Here is a 19,066-nt window from a genome sequence, read left to right as displayed (position 1 = left end):
TCAGCGAGACCTTCCCCAACTACTCTAGTAGAAAATAGAGAATCCCTTACCCCCGGCACACTTTTTCCTCCATAGCACTTGTGATTTTCAGACGTATATTGTATGGCTACTCGTTCGTTTTTCTGTCTCTCCCCAATAGCATGTAAGCTTCGAGAGTGTGGACATTTGATTTTTTGGTTTTGTGATGATTATATTTCAGGTGTCCTGATAATGCTTTGAACGAGTGAATGGCTGAGTTGTAGAAGACATTTTGGGTTCGTTTTACAGTACAGTTTATCCCTTGATGAAGGGAAGAAGATGGTGTGAAGTGTGTCTTTTACCCACATACAATGTTATGGCTCCTAAACTGATAAACCAGTATAACGGTCTGCATCTCCACCTGCTCATATTTTTCCTGCTCTCACCTCCTGGGTTGGACATTGCCCTCTAGGGGTCTCTGTGACCTAATCTTTTCTACCCAATCCTAGCTTCTTTTGTTTTCTTTTCTCATTCTCAGAGCTATCCCCCGTCCACACCCCCATCTATATGTTCCCTCTTCGTCCCCCTCGCTACACACACACACACACACACACATAAATGTAATTTAGTGTAGCACTTTCCTCTTAAGCATAAGTCTCTGGAAATTCCCTAGTCATCACCATGATTTCTTCTTCATTTAAAAATAGTTCCTGAAGTGCTACTTTTCTCTGTGGAACTTTGCTTAAGATAGCTACGATATTTTAATCCCTTTTGTCTAAAAGATTGCCCTCTTTCCATCTGCTCCACGTTCCGTTCTTCTGCATGATGGCCCAGACTCATAAGAGATTCATGGTAGCTCAGTCCAGTGCTGAGACTGCCCTCAGTGGCGGAACAGAACTTGTCTTGAAGATTCATCAATTTTAGGTATGTCTCTGGAACTGATATATGATATGTTGCTAGGAATGATTATTTTTCCCTCCGGAGAATGGCTGAGGTCCAGTGATGGTTTTTCCTCTCCTACACAAATCGATTGCAGGTTTCTTCATCAAGGTGGACAAGTTTTCTTTAATTTTTGTTCAGGAAATAAGTGTTAAGTATTACTTATTAATTAATATTACTTGTTAGTATTATTTATTTAATCTATACCTATTTACCTCTGATAACCTTATTATATGTATTTTCTGTATATACGTGTTCAGTGTTTATCCCAGAGACAGTAGAGGAATAATATGGAGAAGGGTGAAGAGCACAATGAGTATTTTTTTTTTTCACAATGAGTATTAAGATGAGCATATGTATGTATACAGAGAATGAACAAGTTAAGTGGGTATGCATAGTAGTTTGGCTAGACTGGAATTTTACATATGTAGCAGGTTCTGTAGGAGCACCACCCTATTTCCATTGGCTCTCTGTGTTTCCCTCTCTATTTCTATCTCTGTCTTTATCTCTTGAAGACTTCTTGGTGAAAGCACTTAAGACTTGACCTGAGGACTTTCTCCAGCTGCGGGAGCTCAGCACCTTACATTTGAAGCAGGCAGGAAATGCTGGGAGGTTAATGCCCCTAGGATAGCCCATCTACCATTGTCTTTGGGGAAACTCGATAAATAACCTTGCTTCCTCTTCCCTTGGGTCGGACCAGGCCCCTTCTACGTAGTCTTCCAGATGTCCCCAAAGGGGTAAATGCTCATTAGGGTACATATGCATTATGGCTTCTTCCAGTCTCACTTGGACATGCCTCTCCTCGTGTTTCTGGGGATCACCTGCCATGTGCGCATCTGCGCTCAGATTTATGTATCAGGATCTGCTTCTTGGAGACTCCAGCCTAAAGGAGTAGAAAATTATTAATGAGAAGAAGGGTCATAAATGAGAGAGACTGGGTTTGAAAGTAGAGTTTGGAATCCCTTTATTAAATAGCAGATAACAGATTTTTTACGTGATGGGTCATATTTGTGTATTAATGACTGTGTAATAAGTGTGCATTCATTTACTTGTATCTATGTGCAGATGTACTGGGAATGTGACCTACAAAGTAGAATCTGGAAGCTGCTTACTTACCTCATTGAATAGTTTTCTGGTTCTGCTATGTGGAAAAAATGTCTTGCCCTTAAGTTTATGTGTGATATGTTTTTACTTTGAAGCTGTTTGCTCCTGTTCTAATTTATTTCTCCCTTTCTTTATTCTTTTCAGATTCCTTCTTTTTCAAATGCTAGAAACATTCTGTGTAGTGATACGTAACCTTTAGCATGGGTACAATTGCAATGAAGTATTAACCTTTCACAGATTAATCAGCATATAAAAACTAGCCACCACTTTGCCATCTTTGAGGAATGATGTGGTCTGCTGGAATAAAATTTTCCTCTAACTGAAGATTCTCCTTGTGAAATATGGTTGAATGTCCTCAGAAAAGTTGCTCTGGAGATAGATATTCCTCATATGTCAATTACTTGTAGAAGGATTTGGATGGATACATTATGCTCTCGCGGAGAATATTGCACTATTTAATTATGATGACTAAGCATCATGGACCTTGGTTTGCTGTGCTGTATGGACTGCTGGTATGTGTGGGACCATGTGTGTGTACTAAATTGCCCCAGACCAGAGGTACTCACTGGTAATGTTTCATTTCCTTCCTTGCTATACTTTCCTGCTCTCTCTTACATACTGCTTCTAATTTTCAGTGGGGAATCAGACAACAGGTCTTCTTAAATTGCCCACTCTGTCATTCTGTTACATTTGTGATAGGATGAGAACCACCAGGAATGGAGTCAAGCTATGCAAAAGGGATTTGGCAGATACCATTTAAATAGGTCTGGCAGGCAAGGTTAGAATTTTTAAAGTCAGAGTGCTTGTGAAGCTGGAGAGTAGCTTTGAATTCTTATTACCCTGGGACAGAAGCTCTGCCTGGTGAATAAGAGTAGTCCGGGCTCATAGGTAATTTTACCCAAAAGACACTCAGATGGCTGGGCTAGTGATATGGTGTGTCTTGCTTCTTATGGAGTCTTATTTGACTATGGAATCCTTCTGTGAGTATCCTTAACTCCTGTGGGACAGTTTAAGAAATGCTCTTTTGGAGAATGCTGTATAGGCAGTCCTCACTTAGCACGGTTCTGATATGTACAGATTTCAGTTACCATGTAAAGGAAAATTGTTTCTCTGTTTACAACACTTCTAACACCAAATGTATGGATTTTCCACACTAAGCAATTCCCCAGTTCTCTGCAGATGCCAAGTGGGTGTCTTATAATTTAATTCAATTCTGACACTAACTACCTGGAGTTAGTGCAGAACCCACTTAAGGTTTAGTACTTAAGGGCTTGGTCCCACAAGACTGTCCGCCTACTTCAGACACCAGTCAGAAATAGTGGGTTCCTCGGTAACCTACACTTCTGTTCGATGTGGCTACGAATGGGGGTTCTCATGACCCCCTTTTCAGGTTTGATAATTTGCTATAATAGCTCACAGAATCCAAGGAAACATTTCGTATTACCAGTTGATGATAAAGGATATTAAAAAGGTTGCAAATGAACAGCCAGATGAAGAGGTACTTAGGGCGAGGTCCAGAAGAGTCCCATATGCAGGAGATTCTGTCCTGTTGGGGTTTGGGATGTGCCAGTCTTCTGGTATGTGGATGTATTCACCAACCCCAAAGGGCTCCAAACCCCTTCATTTAGGGTTTATGGAGGTTCCATTACATAGGCATGACTGATTAAGCCATTGGCAATTGGTCATTAATTCAATCCCCAGTCCTTATCCTGGCCTCGGAGGTTGGGAGTGGGACTCAAAGTTATAACCCTCTGATCACATGGTTGGTTCCTCTGGCAACCAGTCCCCATCTTGAAGCTCTCTAGGAGCCCACCAAAAGTCATCTCATTAGCATAAACTCAGGCACCATTTGATTGAAGGGAGCTTGTTAGGAATAACAAAAGGCATTACCCTTATCAGGAAATTAACAAGGGTTTTCTGCACTCCTGGGCCAGGAACCAGGGATCAAGACCAAATACATATTTCTTCTGTGGTTCAGTTAAATAACACTAGTTTCCCAGTAACATAATTCAAATTTTAGCTACCGTGATATATTAACTGTGCATAAAGTACAGTATTTGCTGCTAGCTCTTCCATATGTGGTCAGCGAATCTGTGTGTAAATAGCAGGTGCACATCTGTTCTTCAGTTCATACACAGACAGGAAAGCATGTTGTTTTGCTGCTTCCTTGTCTCCCAATGATAAACCCACATGACACATGGCAAAACTGGGTTATCAAAAGAGGAAGTGCTAATAAAGATGAAAGTGCCCAGCAGAAACAAAAAGTGATGTTTCTGGAAGTGCAATTTAAATTGTGCATAAATGGAATAATAAATAACCGATGGAAGGAATGTTAACACTGACGCCATTTGAGAGACTCTAAATACACAGCCAGAGAAACTTAGTCAAGGCAAATTTTATGGCATAATGTTTTAAATTACCCTTACTTATAGGATTTGAAATAGGATGGTCCAGTCTTTGCTGTTAAGCTTTTCTGGACAACTCAGGGCTACCCATTTCACTTCTTTTTTTTTTTAAGATTTATTTTATTTGAGAGAGAGCCTGTTGGGGGCGGGGAGGAGCAGAGGAAGAGGGAGAGAGAGAATCCTCAAGCAGACTCCCTGCTGAGTGTGGAGCCCCACATGGGGCTTGATCCCAGGACTTGAGATCATGATCTGAGCCGAAATCAAGAGTCAGATGATCAAATGATTGAGCCACCCAGGCGCCCCCATTTCACTTTTGATGGATACTTCTGATTTTTAATTGAATTGAAATTCTCTCAGATCTTCTGGATAATACATGAAATTCCATGTAGGGTCATTTGTTCTGGATTATGTCAAGCTTTCCGTGGTTCAGAGCCCTATTCCAGCTCATCCGTCATTGAAAATGAAGAAGCCTGCTAAGGATGTTACTGGTCCTCCTCAGAGTGCTACTTTAGATCTTAACAAGAAGTTCTCTAATAGGAATCCTTTCTCATGGCTTAGCGTAGAATGTGTGGTCTCTGCCTGTAGATGCAGGCACTGAAGAAAGGTTACGAAGGAACTAGATCTGTTTGAGTTGACTTCTGTCTTTTGTAGCTGACTCATCACTAAGTGTCTTCAGTGTAAAAGTTTATGACTTGCTGTTATCTTTTATCCCAGGGTGTGATCTCTTAGCCCTGAATATATTAAATCTTCTGTAGCTGTCATTAGACCCTAGGAATATATAGCTTTCCTTCCTATACTCACAATGGGAAATAGGACTGTCAACTGGGTTGAAATGTTTCTGATGGCTGTTGGTTCATCTTTTAAAAATCCATTTCTATTTATAATCTATTTAATCTATCTGTTCTTTCAATAGATACCCTACTTGGAAAATCAAGATAGGGACACTTAGGAGCTACATGAAAGGAAAACAAAATAAGTGGTCATAATATATAAATCTGTAATAAACAGGGACCCATTCTGTACAACAGGATTATACCTGTGACTGAAACTGAATAGTCAAGAATACTGCATCCTTTTTCATTGACATAAACTAATGGACATTTCAAAATGAGATCTCAAAAGAAAAATTCATCAGTTTACTTATTCCCCCCCTCACATCCATTTTCTACCCCTATATATTTGCAAAATTCGTATTTAAACAGGCTTCAGGATAGTAGCCCAAACTAATGCCTCCCAGATGTGCTTGGAATTCCTGCTTTGTGTCAATCAGTGAATATTTTGTGAGCATCCCCTATGTAATCAACTTCAGGTAGATCTGTGGGGAATAGGAAATTCTGAATTATTAAATATTACTTATGTCTTTAAGGAACTGAAAGTCTAGTTGGAGTAACCAAGTTTCCATTGGAAGCAGCTGTGAATAAGGTATTGTGCTAGCCTCTGTGCCCAAATACCATTTCTTTGCTGAGCTGGCTGCAAAAGAATTACATGGGGAACTTGTTAAAAATAAAGATTATTGGGCCCCACCCATTAACTTTTCCCTGTAGATCTAAGGTGGGCTCAAGGATGTGTTTTTCTTTTTAAAAATAACCAATGCACAGCACAAAAGATGTAGAAGGTTATATGGTAAAAAGCAATTCTCCCTCTCCATTGTGCATCCATTCCCAGTTTCTTTCCCAGAGGCAGCCACTTTTCACCAATTTTTTTTATGTTGTTGCAGACTAGAGTCAGCATGCATTTACAGACATGCATGTGTGGTTGGTTGGGGGTGGGGGTATTATACAGACTGTTCTGCACCTGGCTTTTGTTGTTTTCCAGCATATCTTAAAGATCTTTCTCTATTTCTTCCTACAGAGCTTAGTCAGTCTTTTGAAAGGCTGCCTCCTAGCAGCTTATAAAAGCTCTGCAGGGGATTCTGTTGCACAGCCAGGTTTGGGAGCCACAAATAGTCTGCGTGTTAAAGGAGTTTAGAAGAAGTTTTCTTGAAATATTAATACTTTAAAGTCTTGCATTCCACAGCAGGGAACTAGATTCAGCAAACATTTCCTGTACTTCTAGATTTAGGTTGCTTTAGAATAAATTTTTACATAATGTTTCTTACTTATTACGGTTATTAGGTAAAATTTATCAGTCAGAAATACATGAAGGCAGTAGTGTATACATTGATATGCATCCTGATAACCTACTTTTAAATTCCTTCATTAACTTAAGAACATTGCCAAGGGCACTTGGGTGGCTCAGTTGGTTAAGCGACTGCCTTCAGCTCGGGTCATGATCCCGGAGTTCCGGGATTGAGCCCCGCGTCGGGCTCCCTGCTCAGTGGGGAGTCTGCTTCTCCCTGTGACCCTACCCCCTCTTGTGCTCTCTCTCGCTTACTCTCAAATAAATAAAATTAAAAAAAAAAAAAAGAACATTGCCAAGCAAACCTTTATGAAATTGCTACTCTTTATCCTTTATCGACATGGCAAGTTTTACTCCCCCAAGATAATTGACAGGGTTCTTAAATTTTCTTTTTTTTTTTTAAGATTTTATTTATTTATTTGAGAGAGAGAATGAGAGACAGAGAGCATGAGAGGGAGGAGGGTCAGAGGGAGAAGCAGACTCTCCGCCGAGCAGGGAGCACGATACAGGACTCGATCCTGGGACTCCAGGATCATGACCCGAGCCGAAGGCAGTCGCTTAACCAACTGAGCCACCCAGGCGCCCCTTAAATTTTCATATAATACTCATTTGGGGATGGCATTTGTTTGCTGTTTCACTGGTAAAGATAGAAATATAGTCTATGTCCATGAAATGGCATATCCACTGGGCATCGTTTACATCATAGCTTCCCTTAGTTTCTACAGATGTACCTCATACATAGCCAGACAGGCAGAAAGTAGGTTGCCAAAGAGAAATACGAGTATTAGCTTAAGAGGTTGAATGGCTAGTGGAATGACCACAGGATGGTGAAAGGTAAATATGTTTAGCTCTTTCGGTATTTCAGAAATTTAAAGCATCTTTCCTTTCTTTAGAACATTCTAATAGAAATTATTACCTTTGGGATGCCTGGGTGGCTCAGTCAGTTAAGCACCTGCCTTTGGCTCAGGTCATGATCCCGGGGTCCTGGGATGGAGCCTTGCATTGGGCTCCCTGCTCGGTGGGGAGCCTGCTTCTCCCTCTGCCTCTACTCCCCCTGCTTGGGCTCTCTCTCTGACAAATAAACAAATAAAGCTTTTTTTTTTTTTTTTTTAAGATTTATTTATTTGACAGAGAGAGACACAGCGAGAGGGGGAACACAAGCAGAGGGAGTGGGAGAGGGAGAAGCAGGCTTCCCGCTGAGCAGGGAGCCCGATGTGGGGCTCGATCCCGGGACGCTGGGATCATGACCTGAGCCGAAGGCAGACTCTTAACGACTGAGCCACCCAGGTGCCCCAAATAAATAAAATCTTAAAAAAAAAGAAATTATTGCCCTCTTGGGAGAATAGTTTATTTGTACTTATTTGTAAAGATCCATTTAATCCGTTTACCATTTGCATTGCCTACTCTGTACTTAGATGTCACCCAGTGACAAGCAGAAGGAACTTGTTTTCTGCACTCAAGAAGCAAGCGGTGTAATGTATCAGCATTTAAAATGTATTTGGTGTGTATATTTCACAAGTTTACCTTGGAACAAGTTTTGCTAGAAGCTTGTTACAGAAAGTTTGGGTTTTAAGTGGTGGGGTGCATTTTGTACCAGTGAGCACACCTGTTGGTTCTTCAACCTCCTTATTTTTCTCTCATGTTCTTTGTTCAATTCTCTGGTAACATAGATGTTCTTAGTCAGTTGGTCAGAAAGAAGTTTGGAAGCCCTGGAGCATTTGGAAGTGTCAGCCAGCTGTCTGAGGCAGAAAAAGTGTCGAATTTTCTGAGATTATTATGAACTGAAGGAATTTGGTTCAGAGTATGCATTTCATTCAAAACCCTCATTAAACATGGTTAAGCACATAATACGCCAGTAAATGGCTTTAATGTGTCAAAAATAATATCTTCACAAAAGTTGAAATACACCATGCTCACCTTAAATGAAAACACTTAATTTTATGAAAATAGTTTTATATGTTAGCAAGAAAATAACAGAAGGTGGGCTTTTTCAGAACCACAGAGTTAATCATAAATTACAAGTTTGATTTTCATATGTGCAAATTATAAAAATTTATAGTAAAGTAAAAATTCACTTTAGCTGATATCTGGTAATAAAGTATCACAGGGTTAACACACTGCACGGAACGTAATTTAAAAGTGGAAATGCCTTTTGGCTTCCCTGTACTTTTAGTAGGAGCGTCAAGCTATTAAGTCAATACTGGTTAGCAAAATAAGGTTTCTGGACCAGCAAAACTTGTTTTACAATTTCATTCTAAGCATTTTATGTATATTAACTTAATTTTATTATTAACTCTTTGAGGGAGACAAATACCATTATCTCCATCTTTACAAATAAGACAAAAACAGGCAAAGTTGCCCGAAGTTACACAACTAACAAGTAGAGTAGCCGGGATTCCAACATAGGCCGACTTCAGAGAACTCAACCATCAAAATTAATAAAAAATTGAAAACAAATTATCTTTTTCTCTCCCCCACCCCTTTAAGAGTGGCCCTTTGAGTATCTGAAGTGTGCTCTGAACAGCCATCCTGAAGAAAAAATATTAAGCCAAGTTTCCTGCTTAGGTTCAAACCTCATAAATAAGCCCAGAGCTCTATAAGTTATGACTGCTATCTAATAGAAATGTAATAACGTTAGTGGCTACCATTTATTACTTAAAATATTTACTGTGCCATTGCTTACTATTTGCCAAGCCCTGTGCCTTACATATTTTCACACATTGTTCTGTTTAATCCTAGGGGGACTCCTGTTCAGAGAGATGAAGAAACTTGCTCAGAGTCAAAACTACCAGAGCTAAAAATCAAACCAAGTCTTTCTAATTCCAGAATCTGTGCATTTCACTGAAGCTAGTTGGCACTTGTTTAATCTCGTGGCAGGGAACTAGGCTGGGTAGGTCTTGCCTGGCTTATAGCTGTCCCAAGAGCCCAACTGACCCCAGAGTTAGGATATAAAAGGAAATATGAAGAGCAGGTTTTACGTGTCATCCTTGCGCAGGGGCCATGCTAATCTTCTCTGTATTGTTCCAATTTTAGTATATGTGCTGCCGAAGTGAGCACTGAAGAGCAGGTTTTGAACTATCCTCTATGTTCCTGGAGGTAGCTCACCTCAAAAGCCACTCCCCAGCCTCTTTGATGGTGTTAGTGTGGGACTTTGGAGGTTGCAGTCAGTAGTTTGGTGCTTTGAGTAAGAAGGTGGATTTTGGATACCTAGGTAAAAACTTTTGTAAGGAAGGAAAACTTTAAATGAATGAATTTCATTACTACAGCCTTCTATCATCCAAGGATAGATGAGAAATCTAATTCTTAGGTTGAAAGATCTTTCCCTTTTTACCAACTATTTGTTGCCTTTAGTTCCTATACCAAATTCTTAAAAAAATTGAAGCTGAATGGACTTTTAAAATAAACGTTGCTTGTAGCTTTACCACAATGTATTGGTTTTCGAATAGGTTTTCTGCACAGTTAATAATCAGTAAAAATTTACTGAGATCATGGTGTTGTGGGCAGGCTGTACTTGGTACTCAGAGAAGTCTTGAGCTCAATTCAGGAAATAGAGTATATAAAATAGCTTAATATCAATATGTGGAAATGTGTATCGATAAAATGTCATAGGACTTTCTATGGGTGATCCAGTGAAGAATTTGGAATTTGAGTTGGGCTTTGAAGACTAGATAGTATGGATTGCTTGGTGAAGAATGGGGAGAGAATTTGAAGCCAGAGGAATATCAAATCAAGTCCACAGGACAGTAAGATCTTAAAGAATTTGGCCACCCACCCTACAAGAGTAGAGAATATAAATGGGAGCATTATCCAAAAGGAAAAAAGAGAATGTTTGGCAGATCCTACAGAATTCTGGTTAGTCATTAATTCAATTCTGTTCTTGTCAAGTGTCCAAAAAAAAAAAAAGCCAGCTAAGCAACAATTTCAGAAGATTAAGACAATAGAAAGTGCTAAAGTTGTCACTGTCCCACTCACCAGTTGGTAATTGGGCTGTTCTTCTATAGATGGAAGCTATTCAGCAAAGGTCAGATTGTCACCCCTATAGAAAACCACCCCCAACACACACATTTACACACACTGGTCTAATAAACATTGAACATTTTGCTGTTAGGAAAAAGTAGGGCGATTTGTATATGAAGGAAAGTCTATAAGAAATAAAGGGAGTGAGAGACTAAAGGGTTGAAAGTGATTCTTACAAATTTTGCTTTCAGAATTCTACATGTTGTGTGTCCTATTATATTTGCTTTTAACATGCCTGTTAAAGCTATGGTGATTGTAGAATTCTTTTAATGTACGGTGAGGGGTGGGAGAAGTTATCCCTCCCTCTGGGAGAGAAACTGAAATGTATGTGGTAGTTCTGTTTGGTGTCCTTCAAAGATCTGAAATAAACTTCTTGGTTTAGGAACATTTAATTTTCATGTTTAATTTGATTTTTAAAAATTCTATATGATTAAGGAGTTTTTAACATTTACTTATTTATCAATTTACTAAGTTGTCATAAAAAATTAATGTACCAAATTTACTATTAAATTCTGAAACTTTAAAATAATTGTTGTTAGAATGTTTATAATTGTCAAAACCTGAAGACATCACTAACATTTTAGTATAAGAGATTATATTGTCGTGGGGATGGGGGCTGAAGAGTAGAAGCTAGAGAGAGGAACCAGGGACCTTTGAGGATTATTAACTAAGTTTTGACCAAAGTGTCCTGAATTAATTTGAATGTTCCTATCCTCTCTCTTCTTCCCTAAGTCTTGTGGGGAATATATCTTATTCCTTAATAATATATCTTAGATACTGATAGATGAGTTTATGTTCTATGCTGGTTTAGATTTTCCAGGACACATCTAACATTGTTTTCTTACTTAATTTGGTGTAGCCCATCACTTTTTAAGAATGAGGAATGTGGCCATAGTCAAGGTATGACGAGACAAATCTGAGTTTCTGGAAGTGTCAAGTTGGCTTCTGTGACTTTGAGTTTCTCTTCTGGTTGAAGTGCAGCCCTTACTACTGACACCTAATGAACCTCACTTTCAAAGAGAGGCTCGGTTTGGAACTCTCACTGAATACAGAGATCGCTCTCACACATCTCACTTTCTTCTCACGACCCTTTCTTTGCTCCATCTTAGCCTGCTGTTATTACACTTAAACCTTATTTATCACTGTTAAGGAATATACTGCCTTGGATATTTCAGATTCTGAACATTCCACTATTTGAGCATAATCTCTGCCCTTTACAGATCACCTGTTCAAGGCCTCCACTGAGTTAGTGTTAGGAATGCATAGAGATCCCTCAGCATCTCACTATTTTCTCACTACCTTCTTCAGTCTTCATGTCCTTTTCGTCCAGCAGCTCGGATCACAGGGTCCATCATTATCTTAACTTCCCTGTGAATATCCTCATCTCTCTTTCTGGTCTTTGTCCACAAAACCCCAACTCTGGACAGACCCAGCCTCCTCCTTTGGGCCTGTGTTGAACATTGCTGAAAAAATATCACACATCTGTGCGGAAGTAGTTTCACTTGGAATTTATGATCACAGACCTCAGGTGGACTCTCAACCCTGCCTGGCAATGTTACCGTGTTTCTTAGTCTTTCATTCTTCAGACCAATGATTTTATACTTCCTTTCCTAGCTCCTTACACCTCACATCTTTCTTTCCCTACACTTTACATACTCAGGTGATTTTCTCACACCAGACTAAGCTGAGAAAACAGAAACCTTCAGGCTATAGTGTGATGTCCAATTTATCAATTTTTTCCTTTGTTCCTGTGTGTTTGGGGTTGATACTAATTCAAGGCCACAAAGATTTACTCCTCTGCCTTAAGAGTTTTATAGTTTTTGTTCTTACTTAGTTCTTAGGTGTATGATCCATTTGAGTTAATTTTTGTATATGTGTATGGTGGGGGTCCAAATGCAGTCTTTTACATGTGTGTTTGTCTCAGGACTATTTGCTGAAAAGACTATTCTTTCTCCATTGAAGGGTCTTGGCATTGTCGTCGAAAATCAGTTGATCTAAATGTGAGGGTTTATTTCTGAGTTCTCAATTCTGTTGCATTCTGTATGTCTCTTCTTCTGCTAGTACCACACAGTCTTGATTACTATAGTTTTGTATGTAAGCTTTGAAATTTGGAAGTTTGGATCCCCTATCCAATGATTTTTTTTTTTTAAGATTTTAATTTATTTATTTGACAGAGAGACACAGCGAGAGAGAGAACACAAGCAGGGGGAGTGGGAGAGGGAGAAGCAGGCTTCCCGCAGAGCAGGGAGCCCGATGCGGGGCTCGATCCCAGGACCCTGGGATCATGACCTGAGCCGAAGGCAGACGCTTAACGACTGAGCCACCCAGGTGCCCCGCCTATCCAGTGATTTTTAACCTTTTCTTTGGGTTGTAGAAACCCTTTTGGGTATAAGAAACTGGACCCAGGACATGGTACATAAATGTGTAGAAAATTTTGCTTAGGGTTTACTTTATTGGATTGGAAATTGACAGTCTTTCAGTTAAAAAAAAAAGCTTTTTGGGGCGCCTGGGTGGCTCAGTTGGTTAAGCGTCTGCCTTCAGCTCAGGTTATGATCTCCCTGCTTAGCGGGGAGTCTGCCTCTCCCTCTTCCTCTGCCTCTCCCCCTGCTCTTTCTCTCTCGTTCACTCTGTCTCAAATAAAATCTTTTATAAAATTTATTTTAAAAAGCTTTTTAAACAGTATATTCACCTTTTGCTTTCTAAATGAAATAAATTTAAATTGGACAAATAAAAATAAAGCAAGTTTCAGTTCTACTCAAGCGAATTGCATTTACTTGATTCAGTTACAGGGATTGAATATTTGAATGGCAATGTCATGTTATTTTTGACAGCTGGTTTTGACTTTTTTGTTTTGATTGCAGTGAGCTCTACTCAGATTCTCAAAGACTGCATGGTAGCAAATGTACTGGATGTAGTTCACATATGAAAGGCTTGTTTTGGGATATCCAGATATCGCTAAGATTTTTTTTTTGATACTTTGTTATAGTTGTTAGATTGCTACATTTTAAAGTTTTTGTTTGTTTAATTTTTTTACATGATTGTAAAAATAGAATAGAATTTTATGCTTAAAAGCATTTTAATTATGAAATAACACAAAAACGAGTCTAAAACATAAATCGTCAGCTTAATGAATACTTACAAAACATATAGCAACCACCCAGGACCCCAAGACAGACCTTTCCAGATTGCAACTCCCTAGAGGAAACCATGATCCTACAATTATGATTTCTCTCTTCCCTGTTTTCTTTTTAATTTAATCCCTAAGCACCGTAGTACAGCTTTGCCTGATTTTGAATTTTATGAATAGAGTACACTGTATATATTCTCTCTCTCTCTTTTTTTTTAACACACTGAACACTCATTTATAGAATTTGTTCATATATTGCATGGGGCTATAGTTCTTTCATTTTTGTATCTGTATGTACTATAACTGTGAGAATTTACTATAATTCATTCACTTTACTGTTGACTGTTACAAATAATGATTCTGTAACCATTCCTGTGTAGGTAGGTATCCTGGTGCACATGTGCATGAGTTTCTCTAAGATATATTTACCTAAAGAGAAATTGCTTGGTCATAGAATATAGTTCTTTCGGTTTGTTGCAAATTTGTTTTCTAAAATGGCTGTATTAGATTTACTTCAGCCAGCAGTATATGAAAGTTTCCACTGCTCCACATCACTTCAACATTTGTCATCAGACTTTTTAGTATTAGCCAATCTGGTGGGTGTATTGTGTTATTATATTGCAGTTTTAATTTGTATTTCCCTCAATTGTTAATGAGGTTGCATACCTCACCATGTGTATATTAGCCACTTGGATTTCCTTTTATGATGTGCCTCTTCAGATCTTTTGGCCATTTTTTCTATTGGTTTTTTTTTTTCTTATTATTTGTAAGAATTTATTATATTCTAGATACAGTTCCTTTGGTGGTGATCTGTACTGTCATGTCTTCTTCCATTCTGGTTTATCCTTTCATTCTTTTTTTTTTTTTTAAAGATTTTATTTATTTATTTGAGAGAGAGAGAATGAGAGACAGCACGAGAGGGGAAGAGGGCAGAGGGGGAAGCAGACCCCCCGCTGAGCAGGGAGCCCGATGTGGGACTCGATCCCGGGACTCCAGGATCATGACCTGAGCCGAAGGCAGTCGCTTAACCAACTGAGCCACCCAGGCGCCCTATCCTTTCATTCTTTATAGTTTAATGAACAAAAGTTATTTTGGTATGATTGAAATTACCGGGTTTTTTTTTCGCCCTTATGGACAGGACATTTTATATATATATATATATATATATTTTTTTTTTTTTTTTTAAGATTTTATTTATTTATTTGAGAGGGAGAGAATGAGAGAGAGCATGAGAGGGAAGAGGGCAGAGGGAGAAGCAGACCCCCTGCCGAGCAGGGAGCCCGATGTGAGACTCGATCCCGGGACTCCAGGATCACGACCTGAGCCGAAGGCAGTCGCTTAACCAACTGAGCCACCCAGGCGCCCAGGACATTTTATATTTTGATTAAGGTAACCCTTCCCAGGGGCATCTGGGTGGCTCAGTCATTAAGCGTCTGCCTTCGGCTCAGGTCATGATCCCAGGGTCCTGGTATCGAGCCCTGCGTGGGGCTCCCTGCTCTGTGGGAAGCTTGCTTTCCCTCTCTCACTCCCCCTGCTTGTGTTCCCTCTCTCGCTGTGTCTCTCTGTCAAATAAATAAATAAAATCTTAAAAAAAAAAAAAAGATAACCCTTCCCAGCACAAAGTCATAAAGATATTTTCATATTACCGTTTTTTCTTCTTTTTTTCTTTTTTTAAATAGGCTCCACGCCCAGCTCAGAGTCCAACTCTGGGTTCGAACTCATAACTGTGAGATCCAGACCTGAGCTGAGACAGAGTCAGACACTGAGCTGACTGAGCCAACCAGGCGCCCCTATTTTCATATTATCTTATTACAACCTTTATAATTTTACTTCCATGTGTTGTTTAGGTTTCTAATCTACTTTGCAATAAATGTTAATGTTGTGAATCAGGTGCCTAATTTCATTTTTTTCTTCATACAGATATATAAAAGTCTCAGAACCTTATGAATTGAAAAATCTGTCCTTGCTGTGTGCTCTGCAGTGCCTATGTAATACATAAATGTCCACATGTGCATGAGTCTGTTTTTGAGCTCTTGTATCTTTTCCATAGTGCCTTAATTCCTATAACTTTACAATAAATCTTGATACTGGTAGAGTATATGTAAGAATGCCTTACATATTCTTGGCCCTTTATATTTCCATATCAATTTTAGAATCAGCTTATCAGGTTCCATAGATTTTGATTGGGATTAAATTGAATCTGTGAATCACTTTGCAGAGAATTAATATCTTTACATTATTGAACTTCAAATCAATGATCATGATGTATATCTTCATTCATTTGCATCTCTTTAAAGTCACTTAATAACGTTTTGTAATTTTCTTTAAAGAGGTCTTGCATAGTTTTTGTTCAGTTCCAGTGTACTCGACATTTTAAAAAATTTTTATTTATTTATTGAGTGCTAGTCTGGGGAAGATTTGGCACGGGGGGGGGGGTGGTGGAGAGGGAGAATCTCAAGCAGACTCCACACTGAACGTGGAGCCTGACGCAGGGCTTGTTCTCACAACTCTGAGATCATGACCTGAGCTGAAATCAAATGTCCGATGGTGTCTTTGGTGCCCCTTGACATTTTTTATTCAACTGGAAATGGTGTTCTTTTTCGTTGTTTAGCTTTATATTGTTTGTGTATGGAAATGTGATTACTTTTTATGTGCTGATGCTATATGTAGCAACCTTTTTATTGATTATCATTTATAGATTCTTTTGAGTTTTCTGCACATGTAGGCATAGTATTTGCAAATGACAGCTTTTTTTTCTTTTCTAATTCCTATACCTTTTAATTTTTTTTTTAAAGATTTTATTTATTCATTTGACAGAGAGACAGCGAGAGAGGGAACATAAGCAGGGGGAGTGGGAGAGGGAGAAGCAGGCTTCCCGCCGAGCAGGGAGCCCGATGAGGGGCTCAATCCCAGGACCCTGGGATCACGACCCGAGCTGAAGGCAGACGCTTAATGACTGAGACACCCAGGTGCCCCTCTTTTTCTTATTTTACTATACCAGCTAGTGTTCAGTAGAACTGGTAACATCAGACATTCTTTTGTTCTTCATCTCAGAGAGACCAATTTCATGTCATTTGCATAGGATTTTTTAGAAGCACCCTTTAACAGATTATAAAAGTGTCCTTCTAGTCTTAATTTTCTAAGAGGTTTTGTTTGCTTTTTAATCATAAGTAAATGTTGAATTTTGTCAAGTACTTGTCCTGTATCTTTTTAAATGGTCATAAGACCTTTTCTTTTAATCTGTTAATGTAGCATATTTCACTGATTAAACTTTTTAGAGTTAAAAACCACCTTGCATTCCTGAGATAGACCAAACTTGCTATTTGCATCTTTGCTCATAAATGAGAGTGGCTTGTAATTTTCCTTTCTTGTATCATCCTTTCCAAGTTTTAGTATCAGGCTATGCTATCCTAAAATGAGTTAGGGAGTAAGTCTTTTTGTTCTATTCTCTGGTGCAAGTTTTATATAGTATTAGAATTACTTCTTGAGTGTATCTGGGACTGGGATATTTGTGTGTGTTGGGGGGACAATTTTAAAAATTACGAAGTAACAGTTACAAGAGTATTCAGATACTCTATTTCTTTGTGATTCAGGTTTGCCTATCTTATCTATATTTTCTAGTCTCTTAGCATGAAATTGTTCATAATACTCTTTTTACCTTTAATGTCTATAGAATCTGTAGTTCTGTACTTTTTTTCATTCCCAGTATTGGTTATTCATATCTTATCTCTTCAGTTCGCTAGAGAGGTTTGCCAATTTTGTGTTTTCAAAGAATTTTTGGCTTTGGTGCTCTGTTGCATGGTTTGTTTTCTAGGTCATCAGTTCTGCTTTTTTATTCGTTCTATGTTTTTAAGGTTTATTTTGCTGTTCTTTTTGTAACTTCTTCAGGTAAATGTTTATTAGCTTACTGATTTCAGCCTTTTTTTCTAATACATGCATTTAAAGCTGTACATTTCTGTTTGTAAGTTCTGCATCCCACAGTTTTGGTATGCAGCATTTTTTTACTAGTGCTCATTTCTAGATAATTTTCAGTGTTTCATTATGATGTATCTGTTGACTCATGGGTTATTTAGCAGTTTATTTCTTAATTTCTAAATGCGTGAAGATTTTCCATTTAACTTTTTGTCATTAATTTCTGTCTTAATTGAACTGTGGCCAGAGAGTTCTGGATTTCAGACCTTCAAAATTTGACTGTGGCCCAGTGTATGGTTGCTTGTTATGAATGGTCCATATATGCTGGAAAGTATGTGTTCTTTAGATGTTGGGTATATTATTCCATAAATGTCCACTAGGCCATGTTTTTTATTTTTTATTATTTTTATTTTTTTAAGATTTATTTATTTATTTGAGAGAGAGAGGGAGAGAGAGTGCATGTGGGTTGGGGGAGGGGCAGAAGGAACAAATCTTCAAGCTGACTCTCCCCTGAGTGTGGAGCTCAGTGGTGGGCTGGAGCCCAACACGGGGCTCAATCCCACAAACCATGTGATCATGACCTAAGCTCTGAAACCAAGAGTCGGATGCTCAACTGACTGAGCCACCCACGTTGTCTCTAGGCCATGTTTTTTAATCCTGAAGTTCGAAACGTGTGTATTTCATAGATTTTTGTTTTACTTGCTTATTCTGTCAGATACTGAGAGAGTTGTTAAAATCTTCTGCTACAGTTGTTCCTGTTGTATCCTCCTGGGAAATTGAAATTTTTAAACTGAATATGTGTATCTCATATTTTTTACTTTAGATTTTCTGTTGCGGAGCGCCTGGGTGGCTCAGTCGTTAAGCGTCTGCCTTCGGTTCAGGTCATGATCCCAGGGTCCTGCGATTGAGCCCCACGTCGGGCTGCCCGCTCGGCGGGGAGCCTGCTTCTCCTCTCCCACTCCCCCTGCTTGTGTTCCCTCTCTCTCTCTGTCTCTCTCTGTCAAATAAATAAATAAATCTTTAAAAAAAAATAGATTTTCTGTTGCTTAATATAGCTGTACTTTTTTTTTTTTTTTTACGATTTGCCCATCCTATTACTTTCAGTCTTTCTGTGTCCTTGTTTTATGTGTGTCTCTTATAACCAGTGAATTGTAGTGTTTATTAAGTCCAACCAGGTAATCTGTATCTTTTAACTGGGGCAGGTTAATCAATTTGCATATGATATAATTACAGTACTTATATATTTGAATTTATACCTCCATTTTATATTAGTCTTTCCATTTCTTTTTCTCTTTTTTCCCCCTCCTTTTTTTGAATTGATTTTTAAAATAAATTCTTTGCCCTCACCCTGGTGATAATATGGAAGTTACACTTTCTATTTCCCTTTTTTCAGTTGTCTCCTGAGAGATTCTAGTAGGCATTCTTACTACAGAAGCCCAGTGTTAATCATCACCTTTCGTCTCCTTCCAGGATCAGTGCATTAGGA

At 38.7% G+C, this 19,066-nt stretch overlaps 1 protein-coding gene and 1 pseudogene across 1 annotated transcript in view; one reads left to right on the top strand and one right to left on the bottom strand.

Moving 5' to 3' along the window:
• KDM7A (lysine demethylase 7A) overlaps window positions 1–19,066 on the top strand; it is a 103,868-nt gene that overhangs the window by 42,017 nt on the left and 42,785 nt on the right.
• LOC123326477 lies at window positions 9,481–9,581 on the bottom strand (annotated as a pseudogene).

Source organism: Neomonachus schauinslandi, chromosome 12, assembly GCF_002201575.2.
Source record: "Neomonachus schauinslandi chromosome 12, ASM220157v2, whole genome shotgun sequence".
Taxonomy (NCBI): domain Eukaryota; kingdom Metazoa; phylum Chordata; class Mammalia; order Carnivora; family Phocidae; genus Neomonachus; species Neomonachus schauinslandi.
The sequence above is the reverse complement of the archived record's forward strand: the minus strand, read 5'-3'. Positions and strand labels throughout refer to the sequence as shown.